At 36.6% G+C, this 19,079-nt stretch overlaps 1 long non-coding RNA gene across 2 annotated transcripts in view; it reads left to right on the top strand.

Annotated features, from left to right (window-relative positions):
• The first annotated feature begins 3,474 nt into the window (after window positions 1-3,474).
• The window catches only part of LOC112625384, a 130,181-nt gene continuing 114,576 nt past the window's right edge, over window positions 3,475-19,079 (top strand). For both annotated transcript variants that reach the window (XR_003119577.1, XR_003119578.1), the window contains exons 1-2: window positions 3,475-3,599; window positions 14,289-14,428. This is a non-coding gene — a long non-coding RNA (uncharacterized LOC112625384). The remainder of the gene's footprint in view (window positions 3,600-14,288; window positions 14,429-19,079) is intronic.

Genomic DNA, 19,079 nt, shown 5'->3' with positions numbered 1-19,079 from the left:
CGACAAACATGGAGAAACCTTGTCTCTAGTAAAAATACAAAGTTAACCAGGCGTGGTGGTGCATGCCTATAATACCAGCTACTTGGGAGGCTGAGGCAGCAGAATCACTTGAATCCAGGAAGCAGAGGTTGTAGTGAGCTGAGATCGCATCTTTGCACTCCAGCCTAGACAACAAGAGTGAAACTCTGTCTCAAAAAAAAAAAAAAGAAAAAAAAAAAGTTGATCATCTTCAAATTGGGAAGAATGCCCTCACCAGAACCCAAACATAGACTGTAATAAATTTTTGATGTTTAAGTCACCCAGTTTATGGTATTTTTGTTACAGCAGCCTAAACTGACTAAGACACAGAGATATTGTAATTGTAATTTTGGGCTGAAATCTACATTTGGATTTGCTATGGCTATTGATTTTCAATAGAACCTTCACTTCACACTCATTCAGCACTAAATTTTGAGACAAGAGAAACTCCATGTAGTCTGGAAAATTACGAAGAAAGTAACAAGATTTTATATATTTATAATTTCTCTTTTAATAAACCTATAGAACTTTGGTTGTCTAAGTTTGAATGGGGGGATAGTTATTAAGCTCACAGTCTTAGGTGGACTTTGAATTGTATATTCTATTCTTAAAATCAAAGAGATTATGAAAAGTGATTATCAATTAACAAAGGATTTCAAAGAGCCTTCAAAGTGAAAGCCAGCTTCAATACATCCTAAATTCTTTGGTTTGTATTTTCACTTGGTTCTTTACCTATCAAGTGTTTCTTATTTACTTTATAGCTCATGAAAACATGTACAAGATATTACATTCTGGCAGATATATAGTTGTAAACTGTGATATTGTTTCAATATTAAGCTATTTCCTCCCAGATTGAATGTTGTGCTTAGCCCTTTCCCTGCAGCTGCATTTGAGGTCTTTATACTAAGTAATAGTTACAAAAGTCATGAGGCAAATAGTGTTTCAGAGGTAGAATCAGACATTCACAAAGCTTCTAGCTCAGACAAAGCAGGAAAGACTCCTTAGCCTTTTCAGATAGTAATACAGGGACTGTGTTTGGTTGCAAGAGATATTTCAACATCTAAATTCACCTAAATTAACACTTGTAATTACTGAATGCTCATGGTTTTCTAGTCATTGCTTATAATTTCATATATAATTTCTGGCACAGTTGTGAATTCTGTCTATATGTCATTCAGCTACTCATATGATCACTCTGTTTCTGTAGTTGTATCAGCTTTCAGAGCTAAGAGTTATGGTTGCAGCCCTGAAGCTCCCTGATCATTTTTACCCACCTGAGTTGAGCCTTTATAACACTGAACTTACCATATTCTTTCTTCTAACTTCAGTGCAGTTAGAAATAGGCAGCCCTGTAGCTCATTATTATCATAATGACTTATTAGAATTCTCCCTCCGTTTTCCAATCTTGCTTTCAAGAGCAGCTGTGTTCCAAATAATCCACAGGTCACAATGTAAATGATGGATTCTCCACTGCTTACTTCGGACTAGCCAGTAGTCCTGCCTATGCTGCTGACATAGCTTCATAGGCCTTTGAGTCTAAAATAAGATATAACAAATTCCACATTTGTATCTCTTTGAAACTCCATTGCCTGTGACTACTTGATATGGTTTGGTTGTGTCCCTACCCAAATCTTATCTGAAATTGTAATCTAAATTGCCATCCCCAGGTGTCCAGGGAGGGACCTGGTGGGAGGTGATTGGATCATGGGGACAGATTTCCCCCTTGCTCTTCTTGTGATAGGAGTGAGTTCGTATGAGACCTGATGGTTTTATAAGAGACTTGTCCCCTTCGATCCCTCTCTCTTTCTCTCTCCCTTGCTGACTTGTGAAGAAGGTGCCTGCTTCCCCTTCATCTTCCACCATAATTCCTGAGGCCTCCCCATCCATATGGAACTGTGAGTCAATTAAACTTCTTTCCTTTATAAATTACCCAGTCTCGGGTATTTCTTTATAGTAGTGTGAAAACAGACTAACACAGTACTCAGTTACTGTATTGAAACAATTTCATGTTGCGTGAAATAAAATAGTCTTGGGCTAGTTTAATTTGAAGGACATTTATTAAATGTTTTATGTGGCTTACAGAGAGATTAGAGGGACCCAAGTATTGCCTATCCACAGCACCTTACTTTTTGATGTGGCTGGATATTTTTGTTTGTTTGTTTCTTTTTACATGTGGCCAAGGTTCCTTCTCAGAAGCCCCTTTTCCGTGGCTACAGTGCTTGGCGGGTTTTATTAATGCCACTCACTCCTTTTACCTTACACCTGGGAAACTAACAATTTCCTAATGTTGTTGATTCTAACATTTTTGATTCTCTGAACACTGCCCACTACTTCATTTAAAAAAGAGCTTTTCTATTAACCCTTTAAATATTTCACCTATTTTTGTCAGGATCTTGACTGATGTAAACATGCTTGATTGGTGATTCCTAAACATGGCTGCTATTAAAACATTTAGGAAGCTTCAAAGTTATACAGATTTTAAAATATCTTTTTTTTTTTTTTTTTTTTTCTGAGAAGGAGTCTGGCTCTATCTCCCAGGCTGGTTGGCAGTGGCGCCATCTTGGCTCACTGCAACCTCCACCTCCCGGGTTCACGCCATTCTCCTTCCTTAGCCTCCCCAGTAGCTGGGACTACAGGCGGCTGCCACCACGCCCGGCTAATTTTTTTGTATTTTTTAGTAGAGACGGGGTTTTACCATGTTAGCCAGGATGGTCTTGATGTCCTGACCTCGTGATCTGCCTGCCTTGGCCTCTCAAAGTGCTGGTATTACAGGTGTGAGCCACTGCGCCCAGCCTAAAATATCTTTTTTTTTTTTTCTTTCCTAAATTCTGCGCCATACTCCCAGACTAATTAAATCAGGATTTTTACAGCTAGGTTTGGACAAAAATATCTTTTTGTTTTTTCCATTATCACAATGTACAATCAAGCTTTGAGAAAAGGCTGCTCTAAGGTATAAAATTTAAGCAGATTTAGACTGTGTGTATTAACCCTATAGAGAAAACTGAAATCTAAATGTTCCCCTTCCTTGTTACTCATTTTGTCCATTAAAGGGGCAGCTTTACTGTCACTTTGAGGAAATATAAATGGTATGAATTGATTACAAATGGAGACGTAGAAGAACAGATAGAAAGATTTGTCCTCTTTTGTCATGGAGTGTTGTAGCAAATTATTGGAAAAAAAAAAATTCAACAGCTTCTCTGCTGCACAAAGAAGCAGATATAATATAGACCAGAAATAAGTATTTTTGAGTAATATAACAATTTAGTCACCAATTTTATTTTATTTGTAGTAGTTTCTTTTTCCAACTGACTCTCATGCTTTATTTTCTGCTGAAAACTTTCTTTAATCCTTGTCAGGTACACACAGGCTTAGGCAATATTTAACCAACTAGCATTTACATGTGATGAGAAATGTGGGGACATTGAATTTAGAAATTTAAATGTAACAAACAAAACCTGACAGACTGTTCAGTCTTTAATAATGTGAGAATAAACAGAATCAATTAAAAACATACCATATTCTTCTCAGCTTCCTCATGGGATTTGTCCAAACAGCTTGAACAATTGCAAAATAATATTCAGGTAATTTCCAGGCATCCTGCCGTTATCATTCATTCTTTTTTATTTTTATTGGACACAAAATAATTGTACATATTTATGTGCAACAGATTATTTTGATAAATGTATGCAATGTGTAATGATCAAATCAGGGTAATTAGTATAGCTGTCACATCCAGCCTAAATCATTTCTTTTTGTAACCTTCAAAATCCTCTTTTCTTGCTATTTGTACACATGCCATAAATTACTGTTAATCATATTCACCCTACAGTGCTGCAGAACAGTAGAACTTATTCCTCCCATAGCTGTAATTTTGTATCCCTAATTAACTTCTCCCTATCCTCTCCCATGTCCCTACAGTTCCCAGTGTCTAGTAACTGTAATTTTAATTTCTACTTCCATGAAATCAGTTTGTCTGAGCTCTCACATATGAGTGAGAACATGCAGTATTTATCTTTCTTTATTTGATTTATTTCACTTAGCATAATGTCCTCTCAGCTCATCCATGTTGCTGCAAATAACAGAGTTTTATTCTTTTATATGGCTGAAGAGTATTCTACTGTGAATATATACCACATTTTCTTTACCCATTCATCAGTTGATGGACATTTAGGTTGATTCCACATCTTGGCCATTGCAAAAGTGCTGCAATAACCTTGGGTGCAGATATCTACATATGTTTTTGATATACTGATTTTTTTTTTCTTTGGATGAATACTCAGTAGTGAAATCGCTGGATCAAATAATAATTATTTTTGTGCTTTTTTTTTTGAGAAAACTTCATACTGTTTTTCATAATGGCTGAAATAATTTTTAATTTCACTAACGGTATATAAGAGCTCCCCTTTCCCCATGTTCTTGGCAGCACTTGTTATTTTTGTCTTTTTTTTTTTTTTTTGAGATGGAGTTTTGCTCTTATTGCCCAGGCTGGAGTGCAATGGTGCGATATCAGCTACAGCAACCTCCACCTCCCAGGTTCAAGCAATTCTCCTGCCTCAGCCTCCTGAGCAGCTTGGATTACAGGCATGTGCCACCACACCTGGCTAATTATATATTTTTAGTAGAAACAGGGTTTCTCCATGTTGATCAGACTGGTCTCCAACTCCTGACCTCAGGTGATCTGCTCACCTTGGCCTCCCAAATTGCTAGGATTACAGGGGTGAGGTGCCACACCCAGCCTTGTCTTTTTGATAATAGCCATTCTAACTGGGATAACATGATAGTCCATTGTGGTTTTGATTTGCATTTTTCTGATGATTAGAGACGTTGGATTTTTTTTTTTATATACTCATTGGCCATTTGTATATCTTCTTTTCAGAAACATCTATTCAGATTGCTTGCCCATTTTTCATGGGAATGTTATTATTATTTGCTCTTGAGTTGTTTGAGTCACTCGTATATTCCTAACATTAGTCCTTTGTCGGACGAATACTTTGCAAATATAGTTCTCATTCTATAGGTTGTCTTTTCATTCTGTTGAGTGTTACCTTTGCTGGAGAGATGCTTGTTAGTTTGATATATTTCCATTTGTCTCTTTTTTTTTGCCTGTCCTTTTGTAGTCTTATCTATAAATTATTTTCCTACATCAATGTTCTGAAGTATTTTTCCTATGTTTTATTCTAGTTGTTGAACAGTTTTGGGTCTTGAATTTAAGCCTCTAATCCATTTTAAGTTGATTTTTGTACATGGCGAGAGATAGGGGTCTAGTTTCATTCTTCTACACATAGATATCCAGTTCTCCCAGTACCATGTATTGAAGAAACTGTCCTTTCCAAATGTATATTCCTGGAAACTTTGTCAAAAATCAGTAGGTTATAAATATGTGAATTTATTTCTAGGTTCTCTATTCTTTTTAATTGGTCTATTTCTGTTTTTATACCAATACCATGTCATTGTGGTTACTACAGCTTTGTAGTATATTTTGAAGCCAGGTTGTGTAATGCCGTCAGCGTTGTTCTTTTCACTCAAAATTGCTTTAGCATTTTGGAATCTTTTGTGGTTCCTGTTTTCCATCAGTTTTGGTATGCTGCGTTTCTATTTTCATTTGTCTCAATAAGTTTTTTTTTTAAATTTTCTTCTTAATTTTTTCATTGGCTCACTGGTTGCTTTGGAGCATGCTGTTTCATTTCTCTGTATCTGTAGAGTTTAAAAATTCCTCTTGTTGCTGATTTCTTGTTTTATTCCATAGTGTTCTGAGAAGAGACTTGATATGATTTTGATTTTTAAAATTTTTTGAGACTTGTGTGGACTAACATATGGTATCTCCTGCAAAATGTTCTATGTACTGATGAGAAGAATATGCATTTTGTAGATGTTGGATGGCATGTTCTGTGAATATCTGTTAGGTCTATTTGATCTATAGTTCAGTTTAAGACCTATGTTTCTTTGTTGATTTTCTGTTGAGATGATCTCTCCAATGCTAAAAGTGGGATATTGAATTCTCCCATTAATACTTTATTGGGGCTGGGCACAGTGGCTTACTCCTGTAATCCCAGCACTTTGAGAGACCAAGGCGGGCAGATCACCTGAGTCAGGAGTTCAAGACCAGTCTGGCCAACATGGTGAAACCCTGTCTCTACTGAAAATACACACACACAAAGAAAAGAAAAGAAAGGAAAAGAAAGGGAAGGGAAGGGAAGGGAAGGGAAGGGAAGGGAAGGGAAGGGAAGGGAAGGGAAGGGAAGGGAAGGGAAGGGAAGGGAGGGGAAGGGAAGGGAGGGGAGGGGAGGGGAGGGGAGGGGAGGGGAAGGGAAGGGAGGGGAAGGGAGGGGAAGGGAGGGGAAGGGAAGGGAAGGGAAGGGAAGGGAAGGGAAGGGAAGGGAAGGGAAGGGAATGGAAGGGAAGGGAAGGGAAGGAATAGTTGGGCGTGGTGGCGGGTGCCTATAATCCCAACTTCTCAGGAGGCCGAGGCAGAAGAATCATTTGAACCCACGAAGTGGAGTTTGCAGTGAGCCTATATCATGCCACTGCACTCCAGTCTGAGTGACAGAGCAAGACTCTGTATCAAAAAAAAAAAAAAAAAAAAAAAATTTGGTTTGAGCTTTCTTGTTAGCCCTAATAATATTTGCTTTATGCCTAGATTCCCTGGTGTTGGGTACATATATATATGTAATTGTTATATCCTCTTGGTGAGTTCATTACTTTCTGATTATATAATGAACTTTTTGTCTCTTATATTTCATTTTTAATTAAAGTCTATTTTGTCAGATATAAGTATAGCTATTTTTATATACTTTTAGTTTATATTTGTGTAAGGTATCATGTTCCATCTCTTCTCTCTATGATTGTTTTTATAGATGAAGTGAGCGGCTTGTAGGCAGAATATAGTTGGGTCTTTTTTTTTTATTGATTCAGTAAACATCTTTTAATTGGAGAATTTAAACCATTTTTACTCAAGGTTGTTATTGATAGGTGGGACTTATGCCTGTCATATTGTTAATTCTCCTTCCCTCCCTTCCTTCCTTCCTTCCTTCCTTCCTTCCTTCCTTCCTTCCTTCCTTCTTTCCATCTGTCCATCCTTCCTTCCTTCCATCCTTCCTTCCTCCCTCCCTCCTAGTTTTTTCTTTCTTTTCTTTTCTTTCTTTTCTTTTCTTTCCTTTTCTTTTTTATTTTCCTCTCTTTCTCTTTCTTTTCTTTCTTTCTTTCTTTTTCTTTCTTTCCTTCTCTTTCTTTCTTCTTCCTTCTTTCCTTCCTTCCTTCCATCTGTCCATCCTTCCTTCCATCCTTCGTTTCTTTCTTTCCTCCCTCCCTCCCTTCCTGCCTTCCTTTCTTCTCTCCTTCTTTCTTTCTTTTTATTTTGTTCTACTTTTTAAAATTAATTTTATTTTTAGACCCAGGGTACATGGGCAGGATGTACAGGTTTGTTACATAGGTAAACTTCGGCCATTGTGGTTGGCCGCATCTATCAACCTGTCACCTAGGTATTAAGCCCCACATGCATTAGCTATTTACTTTAATGCTTTCTTGCTTTCTCTCTCTCTCTCTCCCTCTCTCTCTCTCTCTCTCTTTCTCTCTCTCTCTCTCTCTCTCTCCATGTATATCCTTTGTTTCTTTTTTTCATCTCTTTCTATCTAATTTTTCAATTTGGTTTCTCTCTGCAGTTGATAGTGTTTAAATCTTTTCTTTTTCTTATTTGTGTATCTGCTTTACCAGTGAGTTTTGTATTTTTGTTTGTTTTCATTATAGTAGATATCATCCTTTTGCAACCAGATGTGGAGGCTCTTTTAGAGCTAGCCTAATGGCAATGAGATCTCTCCATTTTTGCTTGTACCAGAAAGTCTTTTTTTCTCTTCATTTATGAGGCATAGCTTTCTGCACATGGTATTTTTGGCTGACAGGTGTTTCCTACTCCCCTCCCCACCTCCAGGATGTTGAATATATCAGCCCATTCTCTTCTGGTTTATAAAGTTTATGCTGAGAAATCTGCTGTTAGGCTGATATGCATTTTCTATTATGTGACTTAACACTTTGCTATTTTTAGAGAATTCTCTTTTTGTATTTGAAGTTTGGCAGTTTGACTTCAATGTGCCTGAAAGATGACTTTCTGGGTTGAAATTTTTGGATTTATTTGAGCTTTCTGTATCTGGATCTCTAATTCTTTCTCAAGACTTAAGTTCTTAGCTATTATTTCATTAAATAGATTTTCTATGCATTTTCTCATCTCTTCACATTTTGGAACATAAAACAATGTAAACATTTTTGCACTTAATGGTGTCACATATGTCATGTAGAATTTCTGTATTATTTTTATTCCCTTTTCCTTTCTTTTTTACTGATCTCACTGTGTTATACCAAAAGACCTGTCTTCACAGATTTTGTTTTCTTACTTTGTTTGGTCTAGTCTATTGAAACTCTCAAGTGCATTTTTATTTAATTTGTTGAATTATTCACTTCCAGGATTGTCATTTGACTTTTCTATACAGTATCTATCTCTTTGTTGAATGACTCATTTAGGTTATAAATTGGTTTCCTGATTTTTTTGCATTGTTTGGCAATATTCTATGGTATCTGAGTTTCATTAAGATCTTTATTTTGTATTCCCTTTCAAGCATTTTATAAATTTCCTTTCTTCAAGGTGTATTAGTAGATAATTTTTGCATTACTTTAGAGCTTTCATGTCTTCTTGTTTTTAATGAAACTTGAGTCTGTACATTTATATCTATGCATACAGTGTGGATGTAATGGTTGTTTTTTTAATTTTATGGAATAGCTTTCATAGGGTATAATATGATTTGACTGTGTTCCCACCCAAATGTCACTTAAATTTCCCATAATTCCCACATGTCATGGGAGGGAGCTGGTGAGAGGTAATTGAATCATGGGGGCAGTTACCCTCATGTTGTTTTTGTTATAGCAAGTTCTCATGAGAGCTGATGGTTTCATAAGGGGCTGGCTCCCCTTTTTCTTGACACTTCTCCTTCCTGCCTCCATGTGAAGAAGGACATGTTTACCTTGTGTTTCTCCACGATCTTAAGTTTTCTGAGGCTTCCCCAGCCTATGGAACTGGAGTTAATTAAACCTCTTTTCTTTATAAATTACCCATTCTCAGGTATGTCTTTATTAGAAGTATGGGAATGGACAAATAGAGTAAATTGGTTCAGGTTAGTGGGGCACTACTGAAAAAGGTACCTGAAAATGTGGAAGCTACTTTGGAACTGGGTAGTAAACAGAGGTTGGAAGAGTTGGGAGGGCTCAGAAGAACATAGAAAAATGTGGGAAGGTTTGGAACTTCCTGGAGACTTGGAGGACTCAGAAGACAGGAAGATATGGAAAAGTTTGGAACCTTCTACAGATTTGCTGAAGGCCTTTGACCAAAATGCTCTTAGTGATATGGACAATAAGGTCCAGGCTGAGGTGGTCTCAGATGGAGATGAGGAACTTGTTGGGAAATAGAGTAAAGGTCACTCTTGCTATGCACAGAGACTGATGGCATTTTGTACCTTCCCTAGAGGTCTGTGGTACTTTAAACTTGAGAGAGATGATTTAGGGTATTGGGGAAAGAAAGTTTTAAGTAGCGAAGCACTCAAGAGAAAACAAAGCATAAAATTTGGAAAATTTGCAGCCTGATAATGTGATAGAAAAGAAAACTTCATTTTCTGTGGAGAAATTCAAGCCAGATGCAGAAATTTACATAAGTAACAAGAAGCAGAATGTTAATTAATAAGACAATGGGAAACGTCTCCAGGGCATGTCGGAGACCTCCAGGGGCAGCTCCTCCCATCACAAGCCTTTAGGTCTAGGAGAGAAAATTGATTTCTGGGGTCAGGCGCAGGGCCCCCTGCTATATGCAGCCTTGGGACATGGTTCCCAGGATTCCAGCTACTTCAGCTTCAGTCATGGCTAAAAGAGGCAAATGTAGAGCTCAGGTCATTGCTATTGAGGATGTGAGCCTCAAGCCCTGGCAGCTTACATGTGGTGTTGGGCCTGCAGGTGCACAGAAGTCAAGAATTAAGGTTTGGGAACCTTCACCTAGATTTCAGAGGATGTATGAAAAAACCTGAATGTCCAGGCAGAAGTTTGCTGCAGGGGTGGAACCTTCATAGAGAACCTCTGCTAGGGCAGTGTGGAAAGGAAATGTGGGGTTGGAGTCCCCACACAAAGTCCCCACTGGGACACTGCCTAGTGGAGCTGTGAGAAGAGGGCCACCATCCTCCAGACCCTAGAATGTTAGATGAACTGATAGCTTGCACTGTGCCCCTAAAAAAGCTGCAGACACTGACCAATGTAGGAGCCTACCTCTTATATCAGCATGACCTGGATGTGAGACATGGAATCAAAGGAGATCATTCTGGAATTCTAAGGTTTAATGACTGCCCTATTTGATTTTGGACCTGCATGGGGCCTGTAGCCCCTTTATTTTGGCCAATTTCCTTCGCTTGGAATGGGTGTGTTTATGTATGCCTGTATCCCCATTGTATCCAGGAAGTAAGTAACTTGCTTTTGCTTTTACAGGCTCATAGGCAGAAGGGACTTGCCTTGTCTCAGATAAGATATTGGACTTGAACTTTTGAGTTAATACTGGAATGAGTTAAGACTTTGGACGACTGCTGGAAGGGCATGATTGTGTTTTGAAATGTGAAGGCATGGGATTTGGGAGGGACCGGGGTGGAATGACACGGTTTGGCTGTGTCCCCAACAAATCTCTTCAAATGTTAGTTCTCATATTCCCCATGTGTCATGGGAGGGACCCAGTGGGAGGCAATTGAATCACGGTGGCAGTTACCCTCATGCTTTTCTTGTAATAATGAGTGATTTCTCACGAGAAGTGATGAGTTTATAAGGGGCTTTTCCTTTTTTTTGCTCAGTACTTCTCCTTGCTGCTGCCATGTAAAGATGGATGTGTTTGCATTTCTTTCCACCATAATTGTAAATTTCCTGAGGCCTTATTAGCCCTGTAGAAATGTGAGTCAATTAAATCTCTTTCCTTTATAAATTACCCAGTCTTTGGTATGTCTTTTTTTAGCAGTGTGAGAATGGACTAATAGAGGGTAAGACATCTTTCTGTAGATGTAGCTATAGTGTTGATTGAGTTTCGTGCTTTGGCTTTGGTTCTGGGTGGACACAGTAATGGATTCTTTATATGATTTATTCTGCTGTAATCTATGTCAATGTATCTGCAAGTTTCTTATTGGATCAGGCTGCTACTGTTTTTGGAAGGTGTGGTATGAATTTTTGGGGGATGGAAGAGGCCTTACAGAGAGGTCCTCAGATTTCTGGGTGGCATATGTGTACCCTGGAGCTGGCAGCAGTGTCCCTGGGTAGGCTAGCTGTTGCTCCCCTGGGTGGCACATGTGGACATCAGTGGTGGCAGTGGGGTGTGCATGCATGTGGTTGCCAGTGACAGCAGGTGTGGGCACATGCACAATTGTTGCCAGCAGTGGTAACCTGTGCAGGCTGATCCTAGTTCCTGGGCAACAGTCATGGGCATGTAGTGACCCCACCACTGGAGGGCATGAGGTTGGTATTACCAGCACTGGGGCCTGGCACGTGGCTTGCAGGTTCTGGGAAGTGGTTGTTTTGGTTCCTTATAGCCTGGGAGCAGCTTCCCTCATGTGCCGGACTGCCTGTTCCCCAGGATGTAGTGTACTGTATGCCCTCAGGAATGTGGCTGCATTGCTGGGTTCAGCTGGCATTGTGACTCTGCAGCTCTCTGAGTGTATATGAGGGGATTTTGGTGGGATTCCAGGAATGCGGCGATACAGGGGCTCTTGGTTTTGAGGGCAGAAAGTAGCCTGATGGGGGTCTGTTCTCAAAATAGCACTGTGCTGCAACAGCATGGGTCCTAGATATGAGGACGTTACAGTGTGAAGTCCCTCTCTGGACTAATGCAGTCACATGAGTTCCAGGGAGCTCCCTACTATGAGGACTGAGGGCATCTTCCATGCCTGAGACTGCAGGGAATGTGGATTGCCGGGGATCTTCTGCTGCATTACCTCCACAATGGAATGTTTTTCTTCTCTCAGAGCCAATTCCAGCTGACTGCTTTGTTTCCCTCTCTTTGCTGCCATTTTAAGTTTTTGTATCTCAGAAGTTCGTTTTCACTTTCTTGGTAAATTCCACACTGAAATTTCCTTTAGAACACTACTCAACGTGTTATTATCTACTTCCTGTTTTAGTACTTCTTTGTGGAATAGGTGAGTTCGGCATCTCTAGTCAGTCATCTTGATGACGTCTTTCTCTAGTTGCAGTATTTTAAACATTTTCTAAAGGAAGAATATAGCCACATTTATATTAAAAGTACCCTTCAGAGATTCTAGTATTTTATATTGCCTGAAGTTTCATATAAACATCAAAATATCCATATATATACACACATATATATGCAGACATATACATATATATACACATACATACAAACACATAAACACATATATTGACCCATTTTTTCAGAAATATTTCAGAAAAGGGGAACTCTGTGTGTGGAAATTTTGCCTGGCTTATTCAAAACTAAATACTTACAAAAGTGTTTGAATTGTAATATTTTGAATATTTGCTAAAGTAATGATCAAATGAATGACGAATGAATGAATGAAGAGTATAAGCAGACATGAGTTTGAAATTCACAGTACAATTTAAGACTGAAGACAAATATATGAATCATGGCTATATAGATAAGTATACAGTCAGCCCTTTATATCCCTGGGTTTTACATCTATGGATTCAACAAACAGCAGATTGAAAATATCTTAAAATCCATCTGGGCTGAATGTATACAGACTTTCTTCCTGTCATTATTTTCTAAACAATACTATATAACAACTCTTTACATAGCATTTACATTTTATTGGTAATATAAGTAATCTAGGGATTACTTAAAGAATATAGGAAGATGTGCATAGCTTATATGCAAATACTACACTACTTTATATGAGAGACTTGAGCCGCTGCAGATTTTGGCCTCCCTGGGAAATCTTGGAACCAGCCCCTAAGAAATATCAGCCAGGATGAGATTACCATGAGATAGAGTGTATTAAGTACAAAGTTACAAAAAAGAAACATAAGAACAATACATCCCTGAAATACACTATACTTACAAATTGAAAAAAGGGGGACTGATCCATAAAATGGAACTCAGAAGGACACATCAATAAAGGAGGAAGAAAATCAGGAATCCATAGTATCACAGAAGTCAAGGGAATTTAGTGTTTAAAGAAGGAGGTGCGGTTCAATTTTTTCTGAGTGATTCTGAGAGAGCATGTAAGATGAGAAGAGACAAAGGGCTTTTGTTCTTTGTAATAGGAGGTCAGTGGTGATATATACATGAACAGCTTCAGTGGAGTTCTAGGGGCACAAGTTCAGCAAAGAAAAGAAATTCAGAAACTTGAAATGGATTAGAGTCAACTATTTGAGTTTTCATGTGAAAAGTGACAAAAAATAGGGCAGTACCTGAAGGCAGATAGGAGGTCAAGAAAAGCTTCTAAAAATATAGATTGCAGATATAGAACATGTTGTAAGTTAATGGGAATTATTTCTTGCTTTTACAATAATTAAACTTTTTAAGTCAAATAAAGCTGGAAGAAGTAATTTTATTTAATAAATGTTAATTAATAAAGGATATTAAATTCTTCTACTTTGTTACAAAAAGAAAATTGAGAAGTGAATGGACAATAGAACACATCAGCCATTAGTATAGATAGTCATAAAAGATGAAAAAACAAATACCATGCATAAATATCAGACATAAATAAATTAATGGATAAATTGGACCTTTTTCATTTATTATCTTGCATAATAATCTATAATCTATTCAAAGATACCGGAAGCAACAAGGCAATTAAGTGATAATAACCAATCTAAAAATATTTTTTCCTCTAAATATGCTATCTCATATTTTATATCTGACCACAAGAGCACATGCATAGATCTATGCTAGCCTAATTATAGTGCAATTAATGATTATTGACTTCTACCGCTAAATTATAAGAATTTCTATACCAGAACCTTTATTTTTCATGATTATTTTTATTTATTTCTTTATTTTAGGGTTAAGAATGTGATCTCTGGAGTTCTAGTATCTCGATTCTAATTCTACTGTATAGTCTTGCTTAAGTTTTTTTAACTCCCTTAAGCCTCAATTTGATTGATTTTAAAATGGACATAATATTAACATATACATAATATGATTTTCCAAGGTATATCATGATACATAAATGTCAAGATTTTAGTTCATATAGTAAACACTCAATACATTTGGCTATTATTATTATATTCAGGAACTATGATAGTGTTTGGTACACAGAGGACACTGGAAATAGTTTTCATAACTGAACAAGTGACTAGAATAAAGGAATTAATGAATGACATCAGAACTGAAATCCCAAACCATAAATCATAAAAGAATCAGACACCAAAGGTAAGGATAGGGTTTCTTGAACAGCTGTGTCAGTATGTCCATGATTCTGAGAGGAGAAGGGAAAGTCTTGATTGACTAAAGTGATGATTCTGAACTGTGAATAGATTCAATAATATCACTGTTTTGCTTAATCTATTCTCTGATATTTAGTTTAGGGCCAAGAAGGAATGTGTGTTCTTGATAATGATAACAAATATGTAGTATTGATCATAGCAAGACATATAAGATAGCTGCTTGGCCAGAAAAGGAGGAGAGAGCTGAGCCTGAGGACGTGGTTATGAGCAGGTGGTTTGTGTAGGTGACTTTGGTACCTGGTGTAAAATATAACTGGACTCCTGGGATAGAAATACAAAAATACTCTTAAGAGAGATTGCATAAAATTTAGCCACCAGTGAAATCTAGGTGCTTATTTATTATTTTGACATATTATGGTATTTTAAAAAGGAAATTTATACATTGTCAGTTAGTATTTATAACATAAAATGAACTTGATCACAAATAGTAAATAGAACAGCTGATTTTTAAAAATGCTACTAATTCAAGTTCTAGAGAAAATTAATAATTTTAATAATAATAACTAAATTTTAATAATATCCTTGTTTACTCTGTAATGAAGTGCATAAATTTAGTGATTAATAATAAAGTTGCATGCATTTTCCTCCAGGAAATTTAACTTCCAATTCTATGGGGAGTTTTCAGTAACAGAACAAACACTCGAATTCTCCAGTGTTTACAAAATGTTATGGAATGTTGGTACTCTCTTGGGATTTTTGTCCCTGACAAGCAATTAAGATTAGATTTTAAGAATAAATTGTATCAAATGAGTGGATACAGAAAGAAAGGGTCTGACAAAAAATAAAAACAAACAAACAAACAAAAAACATCTTGACAGAGATAGTGAGGAAGGCTTACACTAAACACGGACATTAATAGTAGTTAAGAAATTTTGAAAACAAACCTACTTTTGTTACCTACAGTATACATTTGATAGATTCACCTGAGCGTACAAAACCAGTGAATTAATCTCTAGGCTTACCATTGAGCAACAAAAAAGGAGTGAATTTTCATTTCCACAAGAGACATTATGAAATCTCCTTGTTATTTCCCTTATTTTTTCTATATCATAACAATTTATTATTTGATCTTAGTTTTATGATATCCTTGTGATTGTCATTCATTCTTTTAAAAAATGCACCTCTGTACACATGGGTAATGGAGTATAAATATCTGGAGGCCAGATTGCACATTTAAACTATGGATCAATATTCCTTCAGAAGTGACAAAGACTTTGCATGTTCTAAAGTAGTAAGAAAAAAGAAGTACTTTCCTGTTATTATCCAGTAGCTCACCAGAATGTGAGCACAAATTATTCTAAGCAAATAACAACATTCAGAGCACGCTGTGCTATAACACAGCATGGTAATGGACACCATTTGCTGGTTTCTATTGGTTTTCTTCTCAATAGTTATGAAGCCGGTTGGGATTTGGTAAATGATATTTGTCTCACGCTGAGAAAATGTATATTCCCTCAAACTGCTGTTTCTCATGTAGTGCTTATGTATTTATATGGATATTGCTGTTAGGAGAACTCCTACATTACCTAGTGCACTCAGCCCCTCTTTCTGTAGTAGTTGTTGTTGTTCTTGTTTTGTGCCAGAGTTGATTGTTGTTTACTTGTCTGTCTAATCTTGTCAGCATATTTTGAAATATGAATTTTAGGGAAATAAAGTAAAAATGAGTTGTGACAATTCAAATTTTAATTAGGGACCTTAAATTTTACATTCATTTATGTAAATGCACTATTAATTTGTAAATATGTGAATATTTAATAATGTAGTCATAGATCAATAGTTATTTTTTAGGTTTTAAAGTAATCAAGGATTACTTTAGAGGATTATGTGAACTTCTGTTTGAATAGTTCTTATTTATTTATTTATTTATTTTTTTTGAGACAGAGTCTCACTCTGTTGCCCAGGCTGGAGTGCAGTGGCATGATCTCGGCTCACTGCAACCTCTGCCTCGCGGGTTCATGCCATTCTCTTGCCTCAGCCTCCCAAGTAGCTGAGACTACAGGCTCCCGCCACCATGGCTGGCTTATTTTTTCTTTTTTTTATATTTTTTAGTAGAGATGGGGTTTCACTGTGTTAGCCAGGATGGTCTCAATCTCCTGGCCCTGTGATCTACCTGCCTCAGCCTCCCAAAGTGCTGGGATTACAGGTGTGACCCACCATGCCTGGCCTTGAATGGTACTTATTTAAACTAAACTATGGTAGTTACAAAATGAAATCCAGTGTGTATAATAGGTTATGTTTTTTAAAAAATCTATTATAATTTTACAAAATAAATTAAGACTTGGGAACATAGTGAAAGAAGGAAACACTCAAAGACAAACTAGGTCTATTTTTTCAGGAAAAGATAAATTTATTTCATCTTCCTAACGTCTCTTTAATTTTTCATAAGCAATTTGGAACCCTTCCACTGCCGTTTTTCCTGTTTTGTTTTATATCTCATCTTTGGGGTATTGACAACTTATTTCGAGTCAGCAGATGTTCATATGATTTTTCCTCCCCATCCATGTGCTCCATCTTCCCCCCTTACAATGTGTAGACCCAGCTCATTCTTCACCTGTCATGGTATGCTATTCCTTGCCCTCGGCTTCTCCCTATCTCTGAATTGTAGTGCCCTAATTTTTTTCCTGCCTTCCATACTGCCCTAATTTTTAACAACTTTTTGCACTGTCCTGTTTCTCTAGATTCAAATCCTTTTGTCCTTCATCAATCTTTTCACTCAAATGTATATGTACATGGACAAATTTATTTTGGATCAAAAATTGAAAAGAACAAAAAATGTCTACATAGACACAAAGAAATATAATGTGTACCATTTTTCTCCTTGTTTTTTCTCAACATTTCTCTGATTATATTATGAAAACAAAAACACTGGACTCAGACAGCTTTCAACAAAGCATAGTAACTTTAGAAATATTTAGAATATGAAAGGAAGCCATGAAGTATAAAGAAAAAAAGCTATACTTTTTATTTACTATTTTCTAGGCCAGGAGGCCACAGTATCAAAAAATTGATTCACTGTATTTTTATTACTTTTTAAAGAAAATTCTGGTCAACTAAATTTAAAAATCATAAAGATAACTTTTAAAGAGTTGAAGACTAAATTTTAAAAATATGTATATATTAATATTTAGCAACTTTTTAAAAAATTTCGACATTGAATAAAATACTAAATTTAAGATGACAAGGGAAGTTTTGGTAAGGAAAATTAAAAACCTACTGAATTTAAATTCTAGAATTTTAGATTTTAATATAAGGCTAGTTGTTGTTTGAACACAAATAGAAAAAAAAATGAGTTCGTAAGTCAACAAAGTGATTTACACAATTTACATGAAAAGTTTTCTAGAATAGCTAGAGCTTTAGAGCCTCCACACTCCAGGGTATGTCCTTTGGAATAAAGTGCTTGTTTGCATTTCATTTGCCATCTATGTGACTTACATCCCAGAAAACACACACACACAAAAACCCAAAAACAAATAAGAAATAATAATACCAGTCAGGGCTCACATTTTGTTTAATTCTATATTAAACAAAATAGTTGGATTGACATTTTTGAACAGTGATATGATCAGTGAAATCATTCTTAATATGTTGATCAGACCATATCCAATATTCTGGATCATGGTTCTGTAAATTTTTTCAGTAAAGAGCCACATAGTCTAAAGTGTATGACTTTGTCGACTCTATGGTCTCTGTTGGCAACTACTCAACTGGGCCATTGCTTCACTAAAGCAGGCATGCATAAAACTTAAGCATATGAGTATGTTTTAAATGACACTCAAATATTGATTTCATATAATTTTCATGTGTCACAAAATATTCTCTTTCATTAGCAATTAAAATTGTAAAAGTCATCATTAGCTCATGGACCATGCAAAAATAGGTCTTGGAGCACATGGGTCCACTACACCACTCTTTGCTTTTCTTGAGTAAAACACAATCATAATGTTGATACACATAGGAATAAGGTTGGAAACCTCAATGGTGTCACCCACTAAAAATGTAATAGTCTTTAAAGCAACTTCAACACTAGCTGGGCATAATGACATATTCCTATAGTCCCAGGTACATGGGAGGCTGAAGTGGGAGGATCCCTTGAGTCCAGGAGCTCAAGGATATAGTGTGCTATGACCACGCCTATGAATAGACCACACTTCAGCCTGGGCAACATGGTGAGACTCTATCTCTTACTGAATGAATGAATGAATGAATGAATGAATGAATGAAATTTAAAAATAAAAAATTCAAGACTAATTTTGTTTTTAAAAATATGTAGAATATAGGTTAAGAAAGATTCACTCAGCAAGCACACACAATGTACCAGGCACGCCCTGGAAACATTTCAGATACATGAGCAGATTTAGTCACCATAATATGTGAGATGAATTAACAATGATAAGGCTAATAAGAAGGGACTAACTAACTTACCCAGGAACACACAACTATGAAGTGATTAAACCCAGAGTTCTAATTCAAGCCTGTTGGATTCTGAAGCCTAAGTTTTTTCCACTTTCCCTTATTATAATAAAGTTCATGCTAAATAAAGAAAATGTATGCAGTTTGATTCCTCAGTAATACATGAT

The sequence above is a fragment of the Theropithecus gelada genome, chromosome 5 (genome assembly GCF_003255815.1).
Source record: "Theropithecus gelada isolate Dixy chromosome 5, Tgel_1.0, whole genome shotgun sequence".
Classification (NCBI taxonomy): Eukaryota; Metazoa; Chordata; class Mammalia; order Primates; family Cercopithecidae; genus Theropithecus; species Theropithecus gelada.
This window is presented reverse-complemented; position numbering and strand designations above follow the sequence as displayed.